This window comes from Callorhinchus milii, unplaced genomic scaffold (assembly GCF_018977255.1).
Source record: "Callorhinchus milii isolate IMCB2004 unplaced genomic scaffold, IMCB_Cmil_1.0 Scaffold4, whole genome shotgun sequence".
Classification (NCBI taxonomy): domain Eukaryota; kingdom Metazoa; phylum Chordata; class Chondrichthyes; order Chimaeriformes; family Callorhinchidae; genus Callorhinchus; species Callorhinchus milii.
Window position 1 is genome coordinate 30361861 of NW_024704745.1, and position 17322 is coordinate 30379182.

The following is a 17322-nucleotide window of genomic DNA, read 5'->3' on the forward strand; positions in this document are numbered from 1 at the left end:
TCTGTGAAGCACTTTAAGATATCCTCCTGATATGAAAGGAGCATTATCAAATGCAAGGATGATTATTGTCATTATTTTAATGGGTCTCATTCACCTTGAGGCCCTGCTGTTGTGTCCCTCTCCTTTGTATGTGTGTGTTTGTGAGTACGTGTGTCTTTCTCTCCTGTGTATGTTTGCTTGTGAGCGTGTGTGTCTCTCTGTGCATGTGTCCCTCTCCCATCTGTATACATATGTGTGTTTGTGAATATATGTGTTTCTGTGTCTATGAGTGTGTGTCTCTCCTCTGTTTGTATTTATGTGTTGTGTGCGTTTGTGAGTGCTTGTCTCTCTGTGTCTGTGAATGTCTGAGTCTCTCGGTGTCTATGAGTGTGTGTCTCTCTCTGTGTCTGTGTGTGGTCATGGCCCTGAGAGGCTGGAGGTGTTGACCTCTTGGAGCCCACAGTCAGGACATAGGTGAGCTTAGTGTTGGTGTTTGGCGCTGTGAAATCTCCTCCACAAGACTGTTGCTCAAGGAAAAATGGCTGCTTTATTTTACAGAGCAATGCCAATCGGATTTGCTGTAAAATTACTCACTTTAGGCTGTGAAAGCAGCTTTCACAGTAGCTGGTTTAAAATAGTTCTGTGTCTCTCTCTCTTTTTTCCTGTCATACTTTCACCACCAAGAAACAGCATTAGAGCCTTTTGAATCCTCAGTAAAAAAGCTTCAAAATAGTTATCTATATATTTTATAAAAAACTATATTTCCCTTAAGAGTTGGAGCATCCTGGCTCTGTATAATTCACGACACAAGCAGGAGCTTTACCTGTTTGCTGGGATATCAGGAAGCCAAATGAGAAATATCTCTTGTTAGGAATAACACTATGAAAATATATTTTCATTGTTTGCAAACAAATTAAGAAAACCGGTACAATACATGTTTTTATTTTTATATTTTCTGACAATATTTAATTGTCCAAGAATTACAAAACAAGCACATAATTTCCTCACAGATATAGTTACTACAACTTACCTTTCAGTACTGCTAGGGTTTATTTTTTTATGGATATGAACCGGAGAGGTTTTTGCTTGTCTGTTTAAGGGAAGAATGTTGTATTCTTCATGTAGCTATTTGTCCAGGATCCTTTCCTATTGGATTGTTTACAATTACCAATAAAAATGATTATGGAAAAAAATTAGTCTTTTTATTGATTTACATCGAATCTACGGAATAAAGTTGAGGGAAATTTGAGCCGGAAGGGTATGGGAGAGGGGATTAGAAAATGTGTAGGCTCATATGGGGTACAAACACCGTCAAAAACTAGGATCAATAGTCTGTTTCTGTGCTGTATTGTCTATGTAAGTAATTCAAGATAAAAGGAACAGCACATTTGTTTAGTGTGGCTTTGAAAAAGCCCTAAATTCAAGTACTTGTGATGTAGAAACATAGTACTGATGAAAACATACTGATATGAGTGAATACTATGAGGGCACATAGAAAAATACTGCTGGGCCACCAAGTATCAAATCTATCACTGGATGCCAAAGTAGCTCCACAAGTTGAATACCTCTGCAGCAGAACATCAGGAATTGGAATGTTAAATACCAATTGCTACAGACTGCAAATGCCATAAACCAAACTCAACATTAGACAACAAAAGATTAAAACCCCTTTTTTAGGCCCTCAGTGTAAGTTGTCCTTTCTCTTTAGAGTAGAACTATATTCTACTCATTTCTGTGTCTAGGTATTTTAACACCTAATTGATGGTCTAATGGCTAGGGTAAAACTGCAAGGCAGTATCCAAAATGCCCAAATACATTTTTGTTTGTACTTCCCATACACATCAACGTACACTCACCGCCACCCCCCATTTTGCCAATTGGGATGCCATGCTGGTTTGCCTTGTAAGTCAAATACAACACATCTGTTGTTGTAGCTTATAAAAAATAAACTGGAATATTCTCATTGTTATTTTACCAAAAAGTGATTTGAATCATTACTTTCTCAATTAGCTCTTTCAGTTGAATAACATTTATCCACAATGGCATTCAAGCTAATACATTCAAGTGAAACGATGAACTTCAAAACCAAAGTCAAAATAAATTACTGTTTATAGATCAGTTCGCAACTGCACTACAAATGCTCCTGACTTTTCAGTCCCCTGTTATTTTTCAGTTTCCAAAGCTAGGTGGCTTGAATTTCTATCTCATTGTGCAAATATATTTTTTATGTAAATTCATTGTGTTGTGATGTTGCTGCTGAGGGAGCAGGATGTTGTTGGGCCATACATAGCAACAAGCAAATAGCGTCCACTGCGAGTTTTGCACTAAACATAATTTTTGACACCTTTATGATATAATACTCTTGAGACCACCCATGGCAATGTTTCATGTATAAATTGTGGCAGACTCGATCTGTCCGCTGCCATCTTCCACATTACTGAACCGGCTGCTCTGTCAGCAGTACCATCATCATCTAAACCATTTCTGTAGAAGAACCTTCTGGCATCCTGACAAATCCACTACCCTGCAATCCTTGAGGCTTTATTTCAATAGCATGTCTTAAAATAACTAACCCTGCAAATAAATTGTGCTTCTCTTTGCAACATTTAAATTGCATTTGCAGCAAAATCATACTCATTTGCTCCTTGTTCATGGATTATGGATTCATTCATCAAATCTGCCAATCGAACAGAAAAAAAAATCAACTTCATGAGAGAAATCATCAGTGAATAGGTGATAGAGTAAGCAAAAGACCTCAAAGCACTAATTCAATTTGCCCATGGTCAAAGACAAGTAATGCAACGTAAATTGGTTTCACTTTTCTGTTCCACACTAGCACAAGTGTCCAAGTCTCATGTATGAATTTAGATTGTGGGTTAAATTTGGGGTTGTTCTAAAGTTTTACTTGTATTAACTTTAGTACCAATAGGTCGAGCACTCCTCTCCAAGTCAGTGGAATTGTTCTCTTCTATTGTATCCAACACCAATATTTAAAACACCAGTTTTATAAAAATGAAATTTGCATATAGTTTCTAAAGTGTCTTTTGAATGTTTTTTATTAGACTTTATAAGCAAAAGGGAGGAGATATACATATGCTTTCTCCGAGGTCCCGAAGTAACTGTTAGGCAATTGTCAGGCTTTATTCTGACTGATGCTATGAAAGCAGACATAGAGCAAATGTTCAAAAATAGAAAGCCTCAAGTTGGACAAGAGAGTAATATATTTTGTTTTCTTATAGAATGTTGGATGGATAAGTAAAACATTCCTAATCAAAGCAATCAATGCTGCCTCCATTTATCTATTTTAAAAAAGATTAATTCAAGTCTCTTCCTGAGTACAATGATGGATTATGGAGCAATAGCTAGAGACTGCGATGAACAAGTTCAGCACATGACATGGTGCTTTCTGTGGCATTAAGGCAAGGGACATATGATTTTTCTGTAGAGGAAAAATTTATGGTGATTTGGTGTGGAAGAAAATTGTATAGTTTTTGGATGATTGTCGTTTCGAATGAGTATACTCTATAGGTAGAGCTTTTGTCAAAGGGTCAGAGTGGGTAAGAGTTAAATCCCTGATACATTGCTATATATAGACTGTGAAACGAGTGGACCAAATGATCTTTTTCATTCCATGCTTTATGATATTCTAATTTAGTCGCTGACCTATTCGGTTACAGTGTCAATGTTCTCTAACGTAGAATAGTTCTCAATATATTTCTGAATAAAAAAAACTGGAATTATCAAAATTCTCAAACATTCAATGTGCTGAGGAACGCATTCTTCAAAACATTCAATGGTTGAGAAATTTCCTACTTATAGACATTTCTTGTTAAGAAATCTGTCAAGAAATATCAATGTGTTTGTGTGTTTGTTGGATGGATTTTTTTGGAACTTCAAACACTGCTTCTCTGCTTTCCTTACATACCACATTGTATATTGCATTTTGTCAGTCAAGTCTAATCAATATCTAAAATGCAATAACTATTTATTCTGTAGAATCCTATACCTGGCATAGGAAACTAAAATAACAATTAAAAACATGTGTTTTTAACTTAGCTTTAAGTGCTAAAGATATAGAAATACACAGAGAACATGTAAATCTTTAACAAAGAGGTTACTAGACCTGCAAGTCAAGCTGTTCTATTTCACATTTTCTTCATGAACTCGAACAGCAGATAGCAGCTAAATACAATGAAGTTCACATAGAGCTGCAAAGAGCTTTCATTCAAGCGTGCATGTGCTATGACCTTTTGAACCAAATATCAATTCCATTCTGGCCATTTAGAGTTAATAGATTTGCTTCATATTTTCTTACATTTGTTTTCCAAGTGGTGTAATTTATGTACAATTTAAGTTGGTTGCACAAAAGTTTCTTCATTAAATTGGAAATTAGAGTTTCAGTTAATGAAGCTTTATCTTCCCTTTGGTGACTTACTATAAATCTGTGATGCCTTTGTTGGCTGAATCCCTTAATAGATTCATGCAGAGTAAAAAATGACTTTGTCCCTCATAAACAGCAAGTCTTTGCAGGTTCTATTTTCCTGCCTGTTTAATTATTTAGTAGCTTGGTAGCTGTAAAAACATCCATGCAAGCCAAATCATCATATACGGCTAGAAATGAACACTACAATCTTAACAAGATTATCATAATAAAGTGTCATTGGAGAAATTAAAATTATCTGGTTTAATTACGAGATTATAACCCCATTAACTCCACTGCATGAAAAGTGGGAGTCGGGGAATACAGAATCATCCATAATTGCCTTTACAACTCCTTAATAAACTAAAGGGTGATAAAACCTGGTTTTGTTGTGTGGCTACATTACTTCCTAATTCATTGTTTTCTTTTAGTGTGTGTGTGCAAATTCAGGTATGTATGCATTATGTACATATATTTGTTTATGTGCATGAGTGTGTACACACACTTGCATTGCAAGCAGGTGGGGTTTGTGTGCCCATGTTTAAGAGAGGGAAGCAGGTTTCTTTTCTAGCATCTGCTAGAACAACAATCCCAACTACAGGCTCATAAAATTCTAAACATGCAGCTCAACAAAAGAAGGGGAAGCTTTAATACATGTATTCCCCATTCAATGATACCAGTAGAATTGATCTCATTACATCCCAAATGAATCTGTGGAAAATTAATAATTTTGCCAACATATTATATACAATTAAAAAGTAAAATGGAAAAAAATCCATTATTGCATTAAAACTTTATACTGAGGTTAAACTGAACAATGGCTTTGCATGTCGAGGTCTAAAGTATATATTACACTCTGAGATCAAGCTGTCAGCTAATGTATTTAGGATTAGTTTATGTTTGCTTTTATTTCTGTTATGCCTCAGAGCTGAGTGTACTGTGAAGATATATTCTCCGAAGATTGGAAAATGTATGGATCTTTAGGGTTAGGGTACATCTTTATTCTCCATTGTGTGCTTGTAATAAGATTTTTCCATTCTAAAAGCACATCATCAAGGTTCATAACAGTTAATAACCTGCAAAGCAGAAAATGCTCTCAGATGCAAAGTTTAGTAAACGTACCAGCCTTCAGAGAATTGGATCCCTTCGGAGAAGATATTAAACAGAAGTCCCATCTGATTGTTCAGGTGGACATTAAAGATTCCATAAAACTATTCAAAAAGAGAAGGGAGCTTCTCCCAGTTTTCCCAGTCCTGGCCAACAATCCCCCAAATAAAATTAGACACTCACTTAATAGCTGTTTGTGAGAAATGCTGTGTAGAGATTGGTTGAGGTGTTTGCCAATAAAATGCACAGTTACTACACTTTATAGTACATCCTGTGAAACCCCAGTGAAGATCTTGTAGGCTATGACTATGTGGAATTTAGGTCTCAAGCGAAGATCCCAACATTTTGGTAAATTGAGATTCCTACCCCTAATCCTTCGTTTTTCAGGACTATTTAAGGTAACGATTATTTCTAGTGAAATCCGTCCTTCAGATGAGATGTTAAATCAACGTCCAGTCTACCTGTTCACGCGGACGTTAAAGTTCCATGGTGCTGTTTGAAAAGAAAAGGGAATTTCTCAAGTGTCCTGGCCAACAATCCCTCAAATAAAATTGATTACTCACTCTATAGCTGTTTGTGGGAATTCACTGCGCGTAAACTGGCTGCTAAGTTTCACCCATAAAATACACTCCGTTTCACAGTAACTCAAGCAAGTCCTGTTGGCATCCCTGCTTTTATTTTCCATTGCTGCAAAGTAATAATGTGTAGCAAAGAACAGGAGGTTAAAAGGACAGGTCGTAACTGGACTCAAGGGAGATTCCAGTGGGAGCCAAAAGATCATAAATTGGAGTGAGTTCAAGGGTAATCTTAGTCTCTCATAGTATTAAGACTTGGGCCTGCAAACTGATGCAAAATATGTGGAAGATTCCAAACAACACTTCCTACATCAGTAAAAATCCAGGTTCCCGGAGCTGAGTACTATGCCTATTTATTTTTGTACGTGTGTGTCTCCATCAGAAAAACTAGAAATTATTGCTTTGCTTATTGTTAAAGTTGCTTAATGTTCCATGTGTCCAAGATGTTTTCTATAAGGGCAACATGACTCGAGATTTAAATCGTGTTTTTAGTGAAAATGTTGTGTACCATTATTTCCTATGTTAGACCTCTAATATATGAAATTTCACCTAGTCTTAGCCTGTAAGATGTTTTGTGTCAAAATGTAAGATTAGGCAGAGATGTAGAAAATTCTGAAAATCGTTTTTTCCAAGTAGATGTGAGCTGAAAAAAATTAACCTGAGTGGGCGCAGAGATGCATTACTCGATAAAGAACAAGTGAAAGAGAAAATAGAATGAACAGAAGATAAAAGAAAACAAAATGATGTACCAAGACCAATGTGTAATACCAAAGTACAAAAGCATTGATGTTCACCAACCACTTATTTAAGTATATGGTTAAATCACTCCCTGGACACAAATCCCTTCTCTTTTAAACTGTTTCATTTCCACAAAAGAAACACTTTAGAAAATTGCCACTGAAAGGGACACTGTCATCATGTTAAAGAGCCACTTTCGATGATTGCACAGAACAGGCGTGATCAGAGATGACTTTCACTACCAATTGCCTCTAGTGCTAAGAACATGTTCTCCAGGATAAACTTACCACTGCATCTGATCTTATTCAATGTATTTCCAATTGTTCTGGGAACAAAACCTGTGAAAACAAGTTTTGTTCTGGTGAAATGTTGGTAGGTTTTTGGTGAAATTTAAAAGCAGAGAGAGGAGGTAATTGAGATGGAGGGCTAAAGGGAAGGTGATCCAGAGGCTAGGAATGTAGTTACCTCAAAGAGGATATGGACATCAATGTGTAGCAAATAATGAACTGTATAATGTCCATAAAACAATATTAATTTTCATTTCTAATCAGTGTAGAGCCTGAAATTAAGTTAAACATTTGTAGATTTCATAACGGAATTTGGAGAATAAAATACCATGATAAAATCTAAATTTGTTTCTATTTGGGGGAGCTTTAATAATGTCTATCTAAGTAAAACGTTTAATTGATGAGTTGTGGATCAGCATCAGTTTATTCTGTGGATCGAATTCAGTTTATTCCGTGGATCTAACTCAGTTTATTAGCTGTGCGAGGTTAGCTGCCACGTTTCGCCCATAAAATATACAGTCAATTCACTTTGCAGTATATTCTGTGAAGTGCTTTGAGACGTCTCGAAGACATAATAAGGCACTATATCAAATGCAAAGATTGTTATTATTATTCTGTGAAATCCATTGTTTTGAAACTGCTTTAGGATCATTGTAATTTGTTACTGTTAATTATTAATGCAAACAGAATTGATGTAGAAGGAACTAACATGACAGTTTGGAAAGCAAATACAGTGGGGAACATGTTCCTTTAACTAAAACTATCTTTCCTTTAGCAATTTCTGCTTTCACCCATAAGTATCTCTGTCTTAGACAAAAGGCAACATTAAGGTCATGAGCTGGTTAGATATGCGTGTCCATGTTGTGGGCAAGGATTACAATGCTCTCACACTTCATACTCAGTTATGCTGCTCACCAGGAAGCTCTAAAGTAATTTGTGCGATTCATCTGCTATCCATTTAGTGAAGGCGACATCCTGCTCTTGTTGGATGTTGTTAAACAACAAGCTTGTGACTGTCCCATGGGGGAAAAGGGTAGGAGGTAACTGTAGGATTGTGCTTGCTCTAAGGTAATGTGCTGGGCAACTGAATGGTGGAATTGACTGAGGCAAACTCAGTCGTCCAGTACATGATTAGGCGGATCCACAGTACTTCAAGTCACTGCTGACATAACCCAGCCAGTCTGGCTCGTTGAAAGAACTTGGAGGGTCAGATCAATCACTGTTGCCAGGAATTCTTTCCATTCAGCTTTTGTTAACCCTGTAAGCCAAAGCTCTAACAGGTAGAGAGGTCCTAGTTGGCCAAGAAAAGGAAAGCTTGAAGTACTCTCAATGGCAAGCTTTGTGTTGTTAGCTGGTTAGACTCCAGCAGTATCCCAATGCACACTCTAGGGTCCCCAAACCTTGGCTCTTAACAATCTGCACCTAATACACTGGAATTAGATATGTAGGATGTGTCCCTCTAGGGAGAGAGTTCTCAGTTCATTCTAGATACAGAGACATTTTCATATGTAGGTAGAATGCATATGTGAAACTCTCAGTCTAGTTTGGATACATTTAGCATGGTGACAGGTTTCTGCATGTGTCAGATACCCAGATGACCACAGCAAAATTAAGAGGTCATTAGATGAGAATAAAGGGTTCTAATCCACACTGGGTCATCAGTTATTAAAAGCCATGAGAACAAATGATATGATTTTGTATGATATTAAACCAAATAGTTTTGAATTTCGACACAGCACGTTTTACATAACTAGGTAGAGTGGGTTTGTTTAGCATTCTTAGTGAAAGGAGGAGACAAAGATTAAATATGCAATCGTTTGAGGGAAAGTAACATATTATAAAATGTGGGTAGAATCCATGTTTACACTGGTGTGAAAAGAAGCTTCACTGGTTTTAGCAATAATGGTTCAATAGGAATGCTGCTCATTAACAAGACACAACAGGCTTCCAATGGAAACCAGTGAGCTGATACAGATGTTTCAACATGTGACTTGAAGAAGAGATATTGCACATGAACTGTCTTTTTTTGCAATATTGGGATATCTGATGAGTAATATTTGTCATTTCAATGAACCTATGGGTACGTATTACTGAGCAGTAATAAAAAGTGCATTCCACTCTACATTATTTAGTGACAAAACAAACATTGTGCAAGAAATTAGTTTTTTGAATCGTATACCTACTTGATCAAAAACATCTACATGATCCAAATGTGCTATTTTATGATAAGCAAAGAGAGAAAAATAAATTTAATATACAGAAAATTTGTTTTGTAGGATGTAAAGGCTACCTCTCTGATCTACTCAGACCCCACTCCCCTATCCACCCACTTTGCTCAGCTCACACAGGTCTGCTGCGGATTCCCCAACCCCTCCGCCCCAGCCTCTTCTGCCACTGCACCCCTAACCTCTAGAACTACCTGCCTCAAGCTTTCTGCCTTGCGCCCCTCTTTATCTATAATTAAATCAGATCTTAACACACCATCTTTATCTGACATCGCTTATAAACTTGCATTTTTTATTCAACTATTATTTTATCTGATCTGATAATGCAACGTCTAATTCTTTGCATCCAGTTACGCACAGCAATGTCCCACAAACACCCATGGAGTGAGTGACCAATTTTATTTGGGGGATTGTCGGCCAGGACACCGGGAGAAATTCCTTTCTCTTTTCTAGTAGTGCTATGGGATCTTTAGCGTCACCTGAACAGCAGACTGGACCTGGCTTTAACGTCTCATCCGAAGGACGGCACCACCGACAATGCAACACACTGCATTGGAATGTCAGTTTAGACTGTGGGATTCCACGTCTGACATGGGGCTTGAACTCACAAACTTCTGACTCAGAGGCAAGAGTGCTACCAGATCCCGGCGGATACCCAATAATATTGCTAAGCTTTGCCAGCATAAAATATATACTTATTATCAATTTAACACTGTAGATTGATGACATTTAGTTAAGTGACTATTATGCTGTGGTAATACGATGTATTAATAATAACCTTGCATTTGATATCACGTCTTCGAGATTTCTCAAAGCTCTTCACTGAATATATTGTAAAGTGAATTGACTGTACATTTTGTTGGTGAAACACAGTGGCCAATTGTGCACAGCAGTGTCCTACAAACAATTGTGGATTGAGTGACCAAATTTTTTTAAGGGATTATTACCCCTGGAAAAGAGATCTGACAATCGATTATCAGCTGGATTCCTACTTACTGCTAGGTGAACAGAGGTGTGTGGAGTAAGGAAACTTGCCAACGTTTTGCCCTGTCAGGAAATCAAACCCACTTTTTCTTGCTTGCGAAGTGAGTGCTTTGACTACTAAGCTACAGGACTCTATTTTAGCTATAATGGAAACTTAATGAACATTTGTACTGCTGTACCTTTAAGTGAGCTTTCACTGATGACTGTACATATGTAACTTGTTTGCTTGCTAGAAATGAATGGTGTCTGTGTTTTCTTTATCTAATCTACTGGCGCTGTCTGGTACAGTTACATGGCAAAAAGGAATGTCCCTGTGTTTTGTGAGAACAACAACATCAAAATTACATTTATAGAGCGCCTTTCACGTCGGGAGGACGTCCCAAAGTGCTGAACAGTCAGGTTTCGGAGCCCGAGCATGGGGGAGGGGTGATGTAGGGGTGAGGGAAGGCAGAGAGGTGGGAGGGAGACCAAAGGCACGGTTGAAGAGAAGGGTCTTGAGACCGGCCTTGAAGGAGGCAAGGGAGGAAGTGAGACGAAGAGACCGTAGGATGGAGTTCCAGAGTGTGGGGGCAGAGAGGCTAAAAGCCCAGCCACAGATGGTAGGGCCGATTGGGTGGGAGACATGGAGTAGGCTGGAGCCTGATGAACGGAGGGAGCGGGCAGGTTGGTAGGGAGTAAGAAGTAAGACAAAGAAATAGTGTCTGTGTGTGGGAGATAACTCAACTCGCAAGTGAGAGACCTGGGTTTGATTCCCGGCAGGGCAAAATGTTAGTCAAGTTTCCTTACTCCACACACCTCTGTTTACCTAGCAGTAAGGAGGAACCTGGTTGTTAGTTGATTGGCGAATCGCTTTTTCAGGGGTAATAATTCCTTTTTAAAATAAAATTGGTCACTCAATCCACGACTGTTTGTGGAACACTGCTGGGCGCAATTGGTTAGGGGAGGGGTGAAGGAAGGCAGAGAAGTGGGAGGGCGACTGATGGCACGATCGAAGAGGACACTCTTGTGACTGGCCTTGAAAGTGGCAAAGGAGGAAGTGAGGCGAAGGCACTGTGGGATGGAGTTGCAGAGTGTGTGGGCAGGGAGGGTGAAAGCCCAGCCACCGATGGTAGGGCGGGTTGGGCGGGAGACATGGAGCAGACCGGAGCCCACTGAACAGAGAGTGCGGGCAGGTTGGTAAGGAATCAGCAGGTCAGAGAGGTAAGTGAGGACGAGGATCTTGAATTTGATCCTCTGGGGGATGGGGAGCCAGTGGAGTTGGGCAAGGGTGGGAGTGATGGAGTCATGGAGCCTGGTGCGCGAGAATACACAAGCTGTAGAGTTTTGGATGATCTGCAGCTTGTGAAGGGAAGAGTTGGGAAGGCCGATGAGGAGGGAGTTTCCATAATCAAGCCTTGATGTGACGAATGCATGGGTGAGGGTTTCGGCATCCTGAGGGATGAGGCAGTGTCGGAGTCTGGCAATGTTGCGGAGGTGGTTGTAGAAGGGAAGAAAACAAAGAAGAAATTACTACGAAGAAAACTTCTACAACTGTATACTCTGTTCTCCATATCAATAATTATGCTTTTCTGTATCATGCAAATTGCTGCATAATGGTTGAAAAGTTAATTTTTACTTATCTGTGTGAGTCTATTGTCTCAGGGTCCCTAACCACACAAAGACTCAAACATGTCCAAGTCAAAAATTGAATTCAAATAAATACAATTAAATACACAATTGACCCATTGCAGTCAACAATATAGATGCAGAAATACTTTGCTTCTTCCTCTCTTTTTATATTCACTATTTTAAAATTTCACATGGCTCAAACACAGTAGTTTTAGAAGAAGACAGGAATATTGAGGACGAAAAAAAGATTGCAGTCCATCTGGTCGATCTCGGAGATATAACACTCATTCAACTGAGAACAATGTATTTAATTGATTCAAGAGTACATCAATCCAAAACTCAAACACTAACCTTGCTCTTCTTGGTATGTATCTTGGTCTCTCACAAGTATATAGTGACATTTGTAGGGTATATATCAAAGTAACTGCGAAAAAATGCTATCATGTACAAGACAGGACAGACTGTGTTCCTTAGAAAATACTTTGGTCTTGTCCAACTGGGATCTGTTTTTCTTTGTAGTCTTATAAACCATTGATCTATTTGCTTCTAAATTATTCTTTGCACTTTTTGTTGATATACATTTTCTAAGACACACTTGGCTAGAGCAATATTATCAAAGCTGTTTTGTTTCATAATCCGGTTTATAGCTCATGGGTTTCTGTGATTCTGTGATTGAGAGTCCTTGCAATATTGTTTTATTTACAACAAGAACAAAATTACATTTATAGAGCGCCTTTCACGTCGGGAGGACAGTCAAATGTCGGGCCCCGAGCATGGGGGAGGGGTGGTGTAGGGGTGAGGGAAGGCAGAGAAGTGGAAGGGAGGCCAAAGGCACGGTCGGAGAGAAGGGTCTTGAGACCGGCCTTGAAGGATGCAAGGAAGGAAGCGAGGGGAAGGGACTGTGGGATGGAGTTCCAGAGTTTGGGGGCAGAGAGGCTGAAACCTCAGCCACCAATGGAAGGGCGGGTCGGGCGGGAGACATGGAGCAGGCCGGAGCCTGATGGGAGGAGAGAGCGGGTAGGTTGGTAGGGAGTCAGCAGGTCAGAAAGGTAGGAGGGGGCAAGGTCATAAAGGCCTTAAAGGTGAGGACGAGGATCTTGAACTCGATCCTCTGGGAGATGGGGAGCCAGTGGAGTCGGGTGAGGATGGGAGTGATGGGATCGCGGAGCCTGGTGCGTGAGAGTACATGAGCTGCAGAGTTTTGGATGATCTGCAGCTTGTTAAGGGAAGAGTTCGGAAGGCTGATGAGGAGGGAGTTCCCGTAATCAAGCCTTGAGGTGACGAATTTAATGTATTATATATTTTTTCAATGAGAGTTAAACACAATTTGAGTGATGGAGAAAATTTCAGGATAATTATCAAATCAAATCAGATAAAGGGTGAAAATAACAGGCTGTGATTATTTATAGTTCAATTAAATAATTGTATTACATAAATATTTAAATTGTATTCTTCTTTATTTCACCAGGGGAAATCATTGCATTACCAGGGTACAGGCATAATTCTTTATGGATTCTTCAGTTCAGATGGGTGGGGAGGGGGATTGGTAATAATTAATTTTGTATATTTAGGCACATTGCTATGCTATTATTGATAAAGTGCAATATTCTGAATGTTAATCGAGATTCTGCGATACTAAATAATGTTAAGGTGTTAATAGCCTCTGTTGGGATTCTGATGAAAGTGCAAAAATCAGTTCAACAACAACCTCACTGCACTGTCTACTAAACTGTTGTACCTGATTCAATCTGCTGGTTTACTGATTCCAGCCTGGTGAAAATAATTGATGTGGACAGCATTCCAAATATGGACCTCACCACTAATTCAGAAAAATGAACATGCCAAAGTAGTTTTCCGCCTTTTCTGTGGTAGTGCTGCATGTAAGGCTTATCTCTTTGGTATCAAGAATTACTCCTATAGGGAGAGAAATCTTCCAAGTTCAACCTTGGTGCCAGTTCAAAGTACAATTATAGCAATCACCCCCACGAGTTTTGCAAAAACATCTAAATGTTTTTAAAAAATACAGCTGAGTCTCTGGTTTTGTCTTACCTGGGAGCATTTGACATCTTCTAATAAAGAAAGCAGCCTCCATAAGGCTATCCTAGATAACTAAGTACATATTTTAATTTAAATATAGTGCCTGAGTTGGAATAAGATAAAGCAGCATGTGGAGTAAAATGGGATGAGCATGAGTGAGACAAAGGAAATCCTGTGGAATGGGATTACAAAATCACATGAGAGATATGCAAGAAGAATGCCCTTCAACTCATTTAACAATAATTCTTGCATTTGATAAAGTGCCTATCATGTCAAGAACATCTGAAAGTGCTTCACAGGAAATTGGTGTTAAATGTAGTTTTATTTATGCACTGTAGTCCCACTGTAGTCCCACAAACAGACTCATGATGATTAATTTTGTCTGAAGGATTCTTGGCCAGGACACCAGAAGAATCTCTGTGCCATTGGGATTTTTAATGTTCACCTAATGGATCTTCGGTTTACTTAACAAACTGTGTACAATAAATCTCAGCCAAAGGTTTTTCTTCCCGCCCCCTGTGGGGTACCCCAAGCTGCATCCTTGGCCCCCTTCCTTTCCTTATCTTCACGCTCCCTCTCGGTCATGCCATCCGCAGACATAGGGTCAACTTTCACATGTATGTGAATGACACCTAAATTTACTTCTCCTCCAGTTGTGACTCCCAGTCCACTGATGCCTGTCAGCTTGTTTGACGGACATCAAGGCCTGGATCAGCACAAATTTCATGCAATTGAATGTCGGCAAGGGGGAAGCCATACTCTTTAGCTCCTGTTAACGTCTTCTCTCCTGTGGATCTGAACTCATCAACCTCCCGTGTTCTCCTTCAGACTCACCGAACCCATGCGCAACTTATGCATCAGGTTCGATTCCCAGCTTTCCTTTCTACCCCACATCCATTCTATGACCAAGACCACTTTGTTCCACCTCCATCATAATGCACGTCTCTGTCCATACCTCACAACAAACACAGCCGAAACCCTTGTCCACGCCTTTGTCACTTCCCAGCTGGACTATTCCAATGTGCTTCTCACTGGTCTCCCCAGCTCCACAATATACAAAATTCAGCTGATTCAGAACTCTGCCGCCTAGATACTCACCCGTACAAAACTCTGTATCCCTATCACACCAGTCCTTGCCAGGCTCCACTGGGTCCCAATTACCGAACAAATCAATTTCAAGATTCTTTCATTTCTTCAAGATTCAAGATTCTCCACCACCCACTGCCTCCGCTCAGCTGGCTCTGGCCTCCTATTTGTCCCTCGTCCCCTCTGCTCCACCATCGGTGGCCTTGCCTTCAGCCACTACACCCCAAAACTCTAGTAACTCTCTCCCTCAATCCCTCTGCCTTGCCCCCTCCCACCCCACTTTCAAATCCCACCTTTTCAATTGTGTTTATAGTCACCTCCCTGGTGACAGACTCTATCACTGTGAAGGGCTCCGGGATGCTACTCGGCATAAAGGGCGTAGTATAAATGCAAGTTGTTGTTGCTCGTGTTGTTGTTTAATGTCTCTCTGAAGGAGGGATTCTCTGATAATGCAGCAGTCCTCCAGATCTGCAAGAAAATGTCATCCTAGCCTACGAACTCTAATTTGAACCTATGATCCAAACTCTCAACCTCATCTTCTTTGCATTACAGCATCAAATTGATTGTTAAATAAGTCCAATATCCTGTTTTTTATCACTCTTTTTGGTAAACTGTTCCAGCCCTTGATTACCTTCTAATTAAATAAATTCTGAACAATCCTGAACCTCTTCTGTTTTCTTGGCATATCTGAAAATATTGTTCTGCTTTTCACTTTCTCTATCCTATGTAACCTAATATAGACTCTTTTAAAAGCCACCATTATCACACCACAGGTCACACTTCAGCCCTTTTTTTTATAAATTTCTATAAATTGTTTTTCTAGAGTGAGTGTAAACAGTGGACATTGACAGTCAGGATAATCCACATGTAGTTTATGCTTAACAATATCAAAACTCAAGGCTTATCAATTTGACATATTTGATGAAGTGTCTAAGGCCTGATAGATAATTGCACTGAGGCTTCGTCTATTAGACCATTTTTCTTAAAATTTCAGTTAGAGCAGAATAATGGATAATTCTTAAATTTGATCTTAGTATGGAAGCTGCTTCTGGTTAAGAGCTCATGAAAATCTGGTTATTGCAGAGCTGACCTTTTCTTGTTGCTGCTGACAATCTGCCCTGTTTGTGATCATATGTTTCCCAAAAATTAGAGTGTGTGTGATGAGGAGCTGTAGGATACGATTTGCATCTCATGACTCATCGTCATCCAGACTGTTTATACAGCATTTGGCAAGCAATTAAAATTATACTGATAAAAAAGGGAATGAAATTCTTAATTCTAAATTGGAATTAAAGTGGTGTGCAGATGGCAGAGACATCTTTTTAACCCAGTACCACTTGTCTTCAATTTTGAGATAATCTCCATGAAATATAAAGAAAATATATTAATAGATAAAGCTGTTTCATACAATACAAAATGTATTTATTCCCCACATCTGCTCGATGGGAATTACTATTTTTTGCTTTGGGTTCATACAGATGAAAGCTCACTCGGAAAGCTATAGAAACTGAAACTGTTTTGATTGTTTGTTGAGCAATAAATATGGGGGCGATATTTATTTGAGACTGATGTACTTCATTACTTGTAATGGGCAAATACACTGAAAAGTGTTGGTTGGTGATGCGTGCTATTTCTTTTAACAAGGATATTCATCATCCTTACCATCAAGGAGTGCAGACTCTCGCAGACGTTTTTCACTCATTATTAGCGCAGCAGAAATTTTAATCCATGTTTGAGCTATCGGCAGGGATGGGGGGTGGGTTCCAGTTGCTAGCATTACTGGCTTTAGTGCCATCAACTTACAGTAAGAAAAATTCCATCATAAACATATCTCCCAAGATCGGTATATACCAACACTCAGAGTAAGAGATACCTTTGAGATAAGATAAGTTTATACCTATGCATATGGTATTATCCATTTTAGTATCAGTTGCATTTCTTAGAGTCCACTCACATCTATACTCTGCTTTGTGTGGCGAAAGCTACATTTCTCCTTTTCTTGTCGAAATCCATCCAGAGATTCCACTCAACCACAATAGCGACCTTCACGCAGGGTAGTGTCCCGGACCATTCAATCCTGTCCTGACTGGCAATGAGATTGCCAGTAATTGTGAAGGGCTGACAGAATAGTCGGATGTTCTTTTCATTTATTAGGAATGGAACACTGGTTACCTTGACCTCTTGAGGATTTTTTAAGAAATGATTCTGAGAGGCCAACTGCTTCTTTATTGGCTGCTGTAATATAGAAATCACAACACTCGGTAAACACTACTTGC